This window comes from Dermacentor silvarum, chromosome 6, assembly GCF_013339745.2.
Source record: "Dermacentor silvarum isolate Dsil-2018 chromosome 6, BIME_Dsil_1.4, whole genome shotgun sequence".
In the NCBI taxonomy this organism is placed as follows: domain Eukaryota; kingdom Metazoa; phylum Arthropoda; class Arachnida; order Ixodida; family Ixodidae; genus Dermacentor; species Dermacentor silvarum.
This window is the reverse complement of record NC_051159.1, coordinates 33,426,596-33,438,566: the sequence shown is the minus strand read 5'-3', so window position 1 is coordinate 33,438,566 and position 11,971 is coordinate 33,426,596.

The window sequence follows — 11,971 nt, the reverse complement described above, 5'->3', positions numbered from 1 at the left end:
TAAACATTACACTACTTCTGTGAAGACACGTTTCACTTTCGTGTTCTATACCGATTCCTATATAAGAGGGATCAACCACATTTTTTTCTCCTGGCTCAGCGCGTCGCGGAGAGAAGAGAGGCAGAGGTCGGGAAGGCAGGGAGCTGGCGAGGAGGAGACCGCGTGCGCATGCACGTGGTTTTCTCCTTTTCCGGGTTGCCATGGCTACCACGGCTAAGCACCACAAATTACGGCTGGCTTAAACAGCTTCGCTGTTAATAAATAAACTAAACTAAACAAAAACTCCCTGTCGTGAGGGCCGCATTTCGACGGGGGTGATAGACTCATGTATGTTTGTGCACGTTAAAGGGCCTGGCGCGTTCAAAATAGATCTGGTACCCTTTTCATGCAATCATTACAGTGCTCGGAGCTCCCCAGTGACTGGAAGGAGAGGAAGGTGCATGGTGTCAGTGCCGAAGCAAGGTATTTCACACAACCTTCACAGCTACACACCTATTACCCTCACTAGCATTCCATGTAAACTTATGAAGCAGATTGGTTACTGCAACCTAATATTGCTCCTTGAATCTAACAACTTTTCTGCTAAGTAGCAGCATGACTTCCGAAAGTACTACTCATGTGAAACTCAGCTTCTACTTTTAGAGCGCCGGTCTTAGGCGCCCGTTCCTGTGTTGAGCGGCGGCTTCCTTCGGCGTAACCGAGCGAACGAGCACCGCGAAGGTTGAAGAGCGAGCGTGAAGCGCAGCGGGGCATGAAAGACAGCGATATCGACGAGAGCTCGAGGAAGAAACGGAGAAGGAGAGTATGGCGTAAGGGCGAGGAAGAAAGCGGAGTGCTACACCGGACGTGCTAAACTGCGGTGACCAGGCATGCGGTAAGCGCGTCCACCGATACCATGTACGAAAACAAAGCGCTGGTGTGGGCTTCGGACCCACTGCGCATGCGCTACTTCGCCTGCCTGCCGCGGCTAGAGAATGCGCTCCGCCCGAGCCGCCCGTTCCCGTGTTCGCGCTTTCGTTCTGAGCAATGAACGGTGCAACTGGTGTCAATGCTTCGCCTGCCGCTGCTGCATGCTAAACGAGCTGCCCGAGCACAGGCTCAGCGTCGCCGCCGAGAAGACCCATGTCTTTCACAATCAAATTATTTGCCACAATATATCGCGAATTCAAAACACCTAAACATCCGCGCTCGAAATTCGCATTAGGGAGTATCCTAATCGTCGGGGAATCTTTTACTAAAGACTTGTTTTCTACTGCTCACAGCGGTTCTGTTTTGAATGTGTTTTTCCTGATTTTCAAAAAAGCTTTTGGCCCTGTCGCATGCCATCTTCTTATTTTCAAACTAAGTAAACTTAACCTTGACCTTAACGTACTAAAAAAGAATTGAGTGATTTGTTTTGTCTTTTCGACCGCAGCATGCATCAGCTAATGGATACTGCTCCTTTCCCTGTTTAGTGACATTTGGTGTACCTCAAGGTTTGGTATTATGGCCCTTACTCTTTCTCATATACATCAGTAACCTCCCTAGCCGTGTTTTTTCAAGTATATGAGTATTTGCTGATGATTGTGTTACTTACCGTGAAATAATAAACTATCATTACACTGTGCTCTTCTTTAGGTTGATCGTAACGCCGTGTACATAGGTGCGCTGATTGGCCAGTGAAACTAAACGCCGACAGATGTATTTCTCCCTCAGGCTGTCACTCTACCCCCCCCCCCCCCCCGCGCCCCCATTTCCGTACTAACTACAGAATGCTGCCTTAACTCTCGAGAGTTTACATAAGTATTATGATATTTACATCGCCACTAATCTTTTATGGCATGTACATATTGACTACATAATTAATCATGTTATTCGCGCATTTTCTTTCATACGCCGAAATGGTTTCTCTCCTCCTAGGTCTCTGATGCTTTACACAACTGGTGCTTTACAAAATGCTCGTTAGACACAAGCTGGAATATCCTTAATATAAAGGGATCCTCATTTAGCATCACTATCTTATTCCATCGAAGCCATTCAAAACCACTCTGCAAGATTATTTGTTGCCGACTCTCCCGAACTGTCAATGTCGCGGATATAAGTTCCCTTGATCTCCCTGACCTAGCCCATAGTTGCCCGACTATGCCTGTTCCAAAAATATACTCGTCTATTTCAGACCCCCAAAATTCTGCACAATCCACCGCATGATGACTGTTAATGGTTATGCGTGAATCAATATAGCAACACAACATAAGGCACCGTCGAAAACGAGTTATGTATAAGGCGCGTACTGGCAACGGGACGCCTCTTTTTCGCTTTCCTAAGAACACTCGGCGCCATCTATGGTCCCCGCCACGAAGCCTACGCGTGGCCTCTGAAATGCATGGTGCGCCGGTGCTTGCGAACGCTGAGAAACGCTTCTTCCTGGGCACGCCGCGTCATCTAGTGGCGCTGCCGAGAAGTAGGTGCGTGGCCTAGAAGACTAGAAGCGTGGTGCGCTGAGAATTGTTCCCTCGCTTACCGCACACCCATGTGACACATACACAGTGACCAAAGCTGGTGAGAGGTTCATTGAAGAGCGGTACATAGCCAGGGAAAAAATGGCGCAGCTCGCTATGTAAAACGGTGGCGTGAAAGACGCTCACTGAAAACTGGCGCATACCCAGTGCAATTGTGGCGCAGCCTGCTGAAGCGCCCGGCTGTTGTCCTAGAGGAACCCTTGGGGTGGCGATTGACCTGCTGCTACACTGAGGACAGGTACTACAAATAATTTTGCCTGAGACGAAATCTGCACAGAAATGTTCTTGACGATTCCCAGTGCTGTACGTATTTGAAGAAAAAGAAGTAAGGAAGTGTTACACGTTTGTAAAACGTGACGTCGAAAGTCTGCCAGCTGTGGAAGAAGACGACAACGAACGCGCGAGCAGTGGCACGAGCGCGAGGGGCAGTATGGGGACGCTGGCATGATCAGCGGAATCGGAGCCAGCTGTGGAAGAAGACGACGACGATGAACGCGCGAGCAGTGGCACGAGCGCGTCTCTGCGACCACGTAACGTGTGCAATCAGGCACACACTAGGCACGCCGCTAGTAAGCCACAACCGTGGAGCAGCCGTGGTTTCAGGGAAGCGTGCTTGACTCGCACCGCGGAGGCCCTGGTTCAATTCCCACCCAGACCCAAATTTTTAAATGCGAAGCATTTCTTGGCGAACATAACCTACTTTGACAGTATCTATCTATCTAGCCGCCTACGACTTTGTGCTCTCATGGTCGTTTCGTTAACTTGTTATCTACCAAAATTGGCCTACTATGACAAGAGTATATGACAAACATAAATTGTATGTCATGACATGAATGTCATGACATGCGTGTCACGTAGGTCATGAAACAGCCGCCTACGTCTTGGTGCTCTCATGGTCGTTTCGTTAACTTGGTAGGTACCAAAATTGGTATAGTATGACAGTAGTGTATGGCGAACATCAGTGATAGGTCATGACATAAATGTCAAGACTTGGGTGTCATGTAGGTCATGACAATGACCCAGCGAAAAATATTAACACTCAAAAACCGCTGAAATGGCTTCGGGCGTGGGTACTAAGTGAAGGAAACACTACAGGATGCTGGTAAATGTCATAGTCATGATCATGACTCAGCAAAAATGGCAATAACTCAGCGAAAAGAGATTAACACTAAAAAATCACCGGAATGGGTTCGTACCTGGACAATAAGTGAAGGAAACATTCAATAATGATGGTAGAAATCATAGTCATGAGCATGACTGAGCAAAAACGATAATGACTCAGCGAAAAACATTAACACTCAAAAATACTGAAATGGGTACGGACGTGGGTGCTAAGTAATGGAAACACTAAAGGATAGTGGTAGAAGTCATAGTCACGAGTATGACTACAGCTTTCGCCCTAAGGTCTCTTAGGTGTAGCTAAAGGGACTCCTGAGGACTCATGACATGAAGGTCATGACATCCGTGTCATATAGGTCATGAAAAAGCCGCCTACGTCTTGGTGCTCTCATGGTCGTTTCGTTAACTTGATAGGCTTCCCGCACACTGCTTCGCATAACATCGATTCCTACAGGGCGTGGGATCTGCCGGCTTTTGTTTTCAAAGCCATCAATTTACTTTCTTTGCAGGAACCTCCCTGAGAAGTGTTACGTAAATCCGAGCATTTTTAGCCGTGTTTTAACTCTTTGCGGCGTCGGCCATTTTTCGTCACGGCACAGTTTCGCCAAGGTCACCGCCCACATAGCCACCTAAGGCTTTCGCCTTAATAAGCAGAGTATGCCGCAGCTGAAAAAACGCTCATCGTACCCTGTATGAATTGAATTCTCGGGTTTTATGAGCCAAAATCACGATTTCATTATGATGCACGCCCTACTCTGTACACCTGGTCACCTTTCTCCACCCTGAGGTACTTTTGTAAAGTTACTGAAGGTTAAAGTACTTGTTAAGGAAGTAATAATAGATAATAAGGAAACGGTCGCAGCAGGTATTGCGGCCGCGGAGCATCGCATTCACTCGTCGTTATATTCAATTTAGGTGACTTAGTCTGTACGCGTCTCAGAATAGTGTTGGGAAAGAATTTGACTTTTTTGATTGAGTTACATTAGACACAGATTTAGTCAGTTTGACATTACTAATTGTTACTGGAATGCAATTGCATGCGCAATGCTATCACGAGTACATATATGCACTGCTTTTGATTATCTTCCGTGAACAATATTTGCAGACCAACGACATCTGCATAATCACATTTACCTCCAAAAAATTCAGAGCCCTTCCCCTGTCGAGAAAATGCGGGTAAGCGCAGCTTGTGACCAAACGACACTGTCGCAGGCGTTCCGCTTCGTTTGCCCTAAGTCAGGGTCGGCGGGACTTCGCTGACGTTTGGCCTCAACACCGCGCTCACGCAAATAGGGGTCCACGACGCTTCGCTGACGTTTTGCTTGGGCTTCGGAAGCCTTCATGCTAGAATCGGCACGTCGGCGACGAGCCCTTTCCCGAGCGAGTTTGCGGCGCTGTTGCTCAAACGCAGCCTGCTCCTCGGCGGAACGCACCACGCGGGCCTTCCCATCTGGCCGACGAAACTGATCTGAGGCGAGGGAAGCCCGGCGGAGCGCGAGTCAACCCCCTTTTCTTCCCTTTCCCTACCTGCGACACATCAAACGACTTTTATTGGTCGCGCGCGTCACGTGATCCAGTGCCGGCGCAGCTTTCCGCGCACCTGCTCTTTCTTACTTCCTTTCTTTCTTGTCCCTCTATCATACCAGCATATCCCTATAGCTTATAACCGCATATCCAATGTGGGTATGCGCCGCACGTGATTTTATTATCGTTAATCGTGTCTTAACTGACGAGCATGTGATGTTATCGATGTCTTGACCTATCAGTCATGTTAGTCATACATTCGTACCCTTTCATGCCAAATTTCGTATATACCAAGTGAACGAGACTCGAGTTTTCGACAGATAGGGTTTAGCATTACACCATCACCGCCGACACTTGTGAGGCAATTGAAGCTTCGCTTGAAAAACAGTGAGCGTCTTGGTGATCCACGAACAAGCTACCGTTGTCTATGTTGGTGTCCGCCGCCTGGTAACATTGTTGACAGCGCGCTCTTCCGTCAATTTCTTACCTTCAGTGCCCGGAAAACAGCACTGTAAAGAAAATGAATATCTTGCCAATTTACCGTTGCTGCATCACTATGTGCACATGAGGTTCTTTTAAAGGTACTGAAAAATAACTTGAGCTTTATTAGTAAATTACCTTTCTACAACACCAAGCAAGTTACTTTACAGTGATATTAAGGTTAAAGCCGCTTAAAATGAAAGGCGGATGGTGACGCCACCTTGAAGTTTCCGCAATAGCTCACCGTGTCTTCATAAATTTTGACGGCATCTTTTCGTGGCATAGTCCTTTTACAGCGAAGCTGTTAAGGGCTAGGTTCCCCAGGATCGTGTCCGTGTGTAGAAAAATACTGTCCTCATCAGCATTTGCATTGGCTCCATGTGCGTGGTGGATTGGTTCACGTGTGTGGCGGTTTCCCGCCAGTTGTGCCTTAGCACAGGTGTCATAACGGATGATTGATAGCTCATTGTTATACCCCTCACCACCGCCGATGCCTCTTTGACTAGTGTCGCGATAATCGGCGGTGACACGTCCCACTAATCGTTGTGCTTCTTTGTCTTGTGACATAGAGATCGCGCTGGCGCGGTTATCAGCAGTTGCCCTTTGGACTCGCTATGGGACCGGCTCTGGTTTAACCACATCTTCCAGGATCGTGACGTCAGGATCCCAATGATGCCGTGCAGTGTGCCGCCGCTATGAATGCTGTGGCTCATACGCTAGTCTATGACTATAGGGCGGACTTGGCGCAGCAAACGCACTACTTGGCCATCGCGCCCGGCGAAAACAAGACGCCGGTGTCCTTGCTCTTTGACGCAGATGCTCAAAATAGTGAATAATGATAATATATAAATTCGCTATAGCAATATTCACTATAGTAGACCCATCATAGTCACAGCTTCGGTGGCTTCCGTCTTCATAGTAGTGGAAGGGCTCCAAAATGTTTTTTCTACATGCCAGGATGAACTTTGGATGTGTTCCACTTCTGGCGAGCATTGGTGACAGTCTACGTAGACAGCTAAGGAAACAGTTAGGGAGACAACTTCGAGCCCAAGTACGCGTCTGGAAGATGTTGAGAAGGATGGATGGATGGATGCTATGAGCGTCCCCTTTGAAACAGGGTGCTAGGTAGCGCCACCAAGCGCTTGTTCTTATTTTGCCTAATCTCCTGCCTAATTTGAAAAAAAAGAACACAAAAAAGAAATTCTCAGCATCAAGCCTTCTGAACCACTATCGTGAACTTTGTTTTTCTAAGCCTCCGTTGTTTGTGGTCTGCCTACTTTTTTTGTCACCAAACTTCCAATCGCCTTTTGCTAATCTCTAATGCGAACATGCTTACATTCCCCTGCTATCCGTGAACTCAAGGGCTTCAAGGATGTGAGAGCCGCCTAAACCGACAGCTGGGTAAATCTCTTCACATTCTAATAAAACATGCTCCATCGTTTCCCCAGCTTTACTGCAGCAACCACATGCTTCTTCCTTGGTATACCTTGCTTTATAACAACATGCTCTGAGGCATTATGACCGTTCGATCACTACTTACATGACCATCGACACGCTTAGGGCCCTTATTCGCCACGTTTCACGGATGCAATCAAGCTCTCTTGCCCGCCTGCCAGCACGACGGCCACAGGCGTCATTCTCCAACCTGGTCAGCATTCATCGTGCCTCCCTGCCATCGGGCTTCACGACCTCGACACGTTCACCGTCAGCCTTGTGGTGTTTAAAACAACCTGAAGTGCGCCTTTCCGTTCCAGGAATAAGAAAACGGCTGACTTGCATACATTGGCCTTGAAGTAAGCAGCTCTAGATTGCTTGCAAACTTTCTACTTTAGCCGAGTCCACATATATACGGATGGCTCTTCCACTCTGACCAGCTCCACCGCCGCAGTGGTTATACCATCACGATCCATGAGCATCACATACAAGATTTCTCACGTCACATCATTGACAGGTTCGAAGGTTGTTGCCCTCCGAGGTGCCGTTGATTACATTAACCAACCGGCTAATCAGTGGGCAATATTCTGTGACTCAAAGGCGGCAATACAATGTCTTTTGTCAGCTCTTCGTCACGGGTCTTGTGAACAACTCGTGTCGGAGATACAGGAAATTCACGATCATACGATCGCAAAAGGACACGACGTCCTGTTTCAGTGGCTGCCGCTTCGTTGCGGTATCTCCGGCAACGACCTCACCGACGAAGCTGCTAGGAAAGCACACGAAGGAGCTAACCTTGTTTCTGTGCCTTTATCGATGACTGACGCAGCCCAGCATTTAAGCAAGCTAGCGCACCGTATGGCATTGGAGAAGTGGCACACACCTGAATTCACCCAGCATCAGTTGCATTCTCTCGACCCATCTATGCAACTGCGGCTGTTACCTGGACTTCCGCGAAGTGAGGAAACAATGCTGTCCCGCTTACGCTTGGGTGTTGCATTCACCAATGCATACACGTGTTTGATTGGAATGGCTGATAGCGCCGAGTGCAATGCCCGCGGTGTCAAGGAGACCATATAACACCTACTGTGTTACTGCCCATCATTTGAAAACAAAAAACATGATCTGTGCACAGCTGTAAATCAACTGGATAAAATACCATTCACCTTGAACAAGATCTTGGGACCATGGCCTCAAATATCGCAGCTACAAAAGGCCACAAAAGCGCTGCTGCGATTTTTTAAAACTACCAGATTGAGTGACCGTCTGTGATCCGGACTGAGTGACGGTTAGTGCATAGAGCAGAGATCTGTTGCTACGTCGGCGATATGGACAGCTGACTTTCTATTCTTCTCTTAATCTTTCTCTCCCCTTCTCCCTTCCGCCAGTGTAGGGTAGCCAACCAGGCTCAGTCCTGGTTAACCTCCCTCCTTTTCATTTATCATTTTCTCTCTCTGAGGCATTATGACCTCGCTTCGAAAAGCTTGCTAGCTTCCCTTTGAGTTATCATAAATTGTTTCTTTCCGGATTTCGTCTTCTTGCGACAGCAATTATATGGACACTCCAGCCGCATTCCTGCCGTCGGCGTCGTCGTCATCGCCGAGAGGTTCCGTATAAAGTCCACGGACGATAAAATGGTCGCCGCGCGCCGTGTGCTGTATGTGCGAGTGAAAGCGTGCGAAGGTGAGCCGATGATCGCGGCTCAATCTCGCGCATGCAAGGGCGGGAAGCGGGAAGGAAGCGCGCAGTCTTCCAGTCGCGCACAACGCTCCGGAGGGAGGGTAGGGAGGGGGGGGGGGGTTCTACTCCGCGCGGCCCGAGCGACCACGCGCGCCCGCCCGGGCGGCTGTATCTTAAAGCCATCAGCGGCGGGGGCAGAGTCCTCCCTGCTCTGTATTTTTGCAGCTTAGTTCGCGTTGATGCGAGCGACGGCAAGAAGGTCAATTCGCTCTCTGCTGCCGCCGCAGCATTTTTACAGCGAGTTTCCGCCGTCATCGAGTGCCATGAGTTCATGTTTGCTTGTGCGCACGTGACACCATGCTTGTTAACTTAGTATACCTATGTTTACAAGTTTATGCGGCAGATAAAACTACTATCCTTACTTCCTATAGCTGTCCAATAATTTGCTATCGCAATCGATGTTCCGCCTTTGCAGCGAAACTGCGACTCTTTTACCTATTGAGTAGTTACTCATAGCAGCTTTATTTTACCATTGCCGCCACCCAGGAGATTGTCTCAGCCTATCTGACTTTGCGTTTAGCGTTATTTGTTGCAATGTTGATTACTACACCGTTCCCATACTTCCTAGTAAGCATCCTAGTTCTTTTGCACCACTGTGAGTCAATGCTTTTCCTGTTCAAACACCGGAACACTCACGCAACCAATTTATTTTCTTTCATATTCCTCAGTCGTTCTTCGAAATTAATTTTACTCTGAGCTTCCCACTCTTCAAAAGTTGCCTAGCCCATACTACCTTGTACAGCTTCATTTGTACTCTTCCCGTGAGCGCACGATGCTAGGCGTCCCACTAACCTTTGGTTGCCATCGAGTCTTGATTGTACCCCTGACTTCAAGCAAACATCCGCATTTTCAAATGCAAGTCCTCGCACCATTGCACTTTTTCACATACCCCGGAGCACTCCATACCTATTATATCCCTACAGCGTTGCGTGTTTCAGTATTTGTCCTCCCCTTTGCTACTTTTTTTTTCTTCGTGTATCCACATATCTAGTGTCTTCGTTTATCCATACACCAAAGTATTTGTATTCTTGTTCCCGAGGTATTTCCTGGCCCTGTACTGACACTTTCATTTCTCACTCAACACCATAAAGCCCGATTTTTCTAACGCTAAATTTCAATCCAAAATTACCACCTTCCTGTGAATTAGCCAGACATTGCATACCACTTTTCCTGTTGTACCTGCAACACAACGTCGTCCGCATAAAACAAACCGGGAAGCTGCTACTCTACTATTTACTATTATGCCCGCCTGTTTTTGTGACAGACCCGCCGTGGTGGCTCAGTTGGCTAAGGCGTTGTGCTGCTGAGCACGAGATAGCGCGATCGAATCCCGGCCGCGGCGGCCGCATTTCGACGGAGGCGAAATGCAAAAACGCCCGTGTGCTTGCGTTGTAGTGCACGTTAAAGAACCCCAGGTGGTCAAAATTAATCCGGAACACTCCACTACGGCGTGCCTCATATCATAACTGGTTTTGGCACGTGAAACCCCAGAAAGAAGAAGAAGAATGTTTTTGGGAGAGATTAAACCCGATATTGATTCCTTCGAGTGCTCTTTCCCTCCTTAACATGCACTATCGACCAAAAAAGTTTACGGACCAAGAAATCTGACAAAAAGCTGAATATCTCCGCAGCCTCAAAACGCAGCCTGCTATTCCCATGTCCAACCTCTACTGGTATATGTGAACAACATTGTGATGTACGCTTTTACTGGATACATTTAAAGGCTGCTCGCACATTTAGCGTTTTCTGAGATCCCGTGGCGCGTAAACTTTCTTGGTCAATAGTACATCACAAACAGCAGCGTTGGTAAAGGGCATGTACACCTTCTCAGTCACTTGGTGATATAGATTTTATCCTCGCTTCTCATCCCTTCCCATTGAATGCAAACAGTATTTTTTTTAGGTAAATCTCTCTGAAAAGCAGTATGCAGTCGTTGGGTAAGCCTTCCCCTTCCAGAATATCCAGCAAAACGTTGTCATACGCTGCGGTAATGTCTAAAAAAGCCGCATATAACACTGTCATTTCTTCTCTGCATATTTCAGTACAATGAGTAAAAACGAATAAGATATCCAGACGCCTACCGATTCGTAAGCCATTCTGAAGTTCTCCCAAAATTCCATTATCTCCTACTCATGCTTGCAGCTTTAATTTAACGGCCTGCATTGCTAACCTGCATATTACCGATGAAATGGTCAACGGTCGCTATGAATTTTCCCCCTTACGTTTACAGATTAAATTCATTCTATGTTGTCGCCAACTGTCTGGTATTCGCCTGTCTCGTAAGCTTTGTTTCTGCTGGTTTCAGTGGCCTACACGACCTGACGCCACCTCGCGGGGACTAAACGCTAAGAAAAGCACACAAATTTCCTTATTTTAAATATTTCCGAGTGCGAACCTATGAAACCACACCGTTCCTTACAGCCCATAGGAAAGCATTACATTCTGAGGTTTTACGTGCCAAAACCACGATGTTACGTAGGGTCTCGCTGTCCTCTCCTGCCGCTCCGCACAGAGCGGGAGAGGAGGGGTGCATTGAGGCATCCTTTGATTATGAGGCGCGCCGTAGTGAGGGACATCGGGGTTAACTTCGACCACCTGGGGTTCATTAACGTGCACCTATGTACACGGGCGTTTTTGCATTTCGCCCTCATCGAAATGCGGCCGCCTCTGCCGGGATTTGATACCGCGCCCTAGGGCGTGGCAGGGCAACGCCATAGCCACTACGCCAAAGCCTGGCTACGTTTTCTGCGCAGACGACCTTCCCGCCGAGTTTCCAAGCTTCTTTCCCGGCCGCCATATTGTTTGGACAGCACCGTAGCCTGGATAGTTTGACTACGATGCTGCCTTCGTCGGAATTGTGACGAGACTCAAGATGGCCGCGGTCTGCTTAGCAGTCTACTTTCCCATCTACGGGGAGGAGTATTGGAACAGCGCCTATATTTTAAGTTAAAGAAACGAAACCTGAAACTTTGCAAGTTCAGAGAACGTTCACTGCACCACAAGGGCTCACTGGGAATACGAGAAAAAACTTCGAAATCCGGGAAGCGGCACCGAAGTGCCGGCGCGAAGCTGAGGCACCGACGAGATATTAAAAAAATGGACGCTCGGCCTTTGACCTCCATTTTCTCTTTTAATAATCGACACAATACAGTTACATTAACGAACTGACTCGAAAT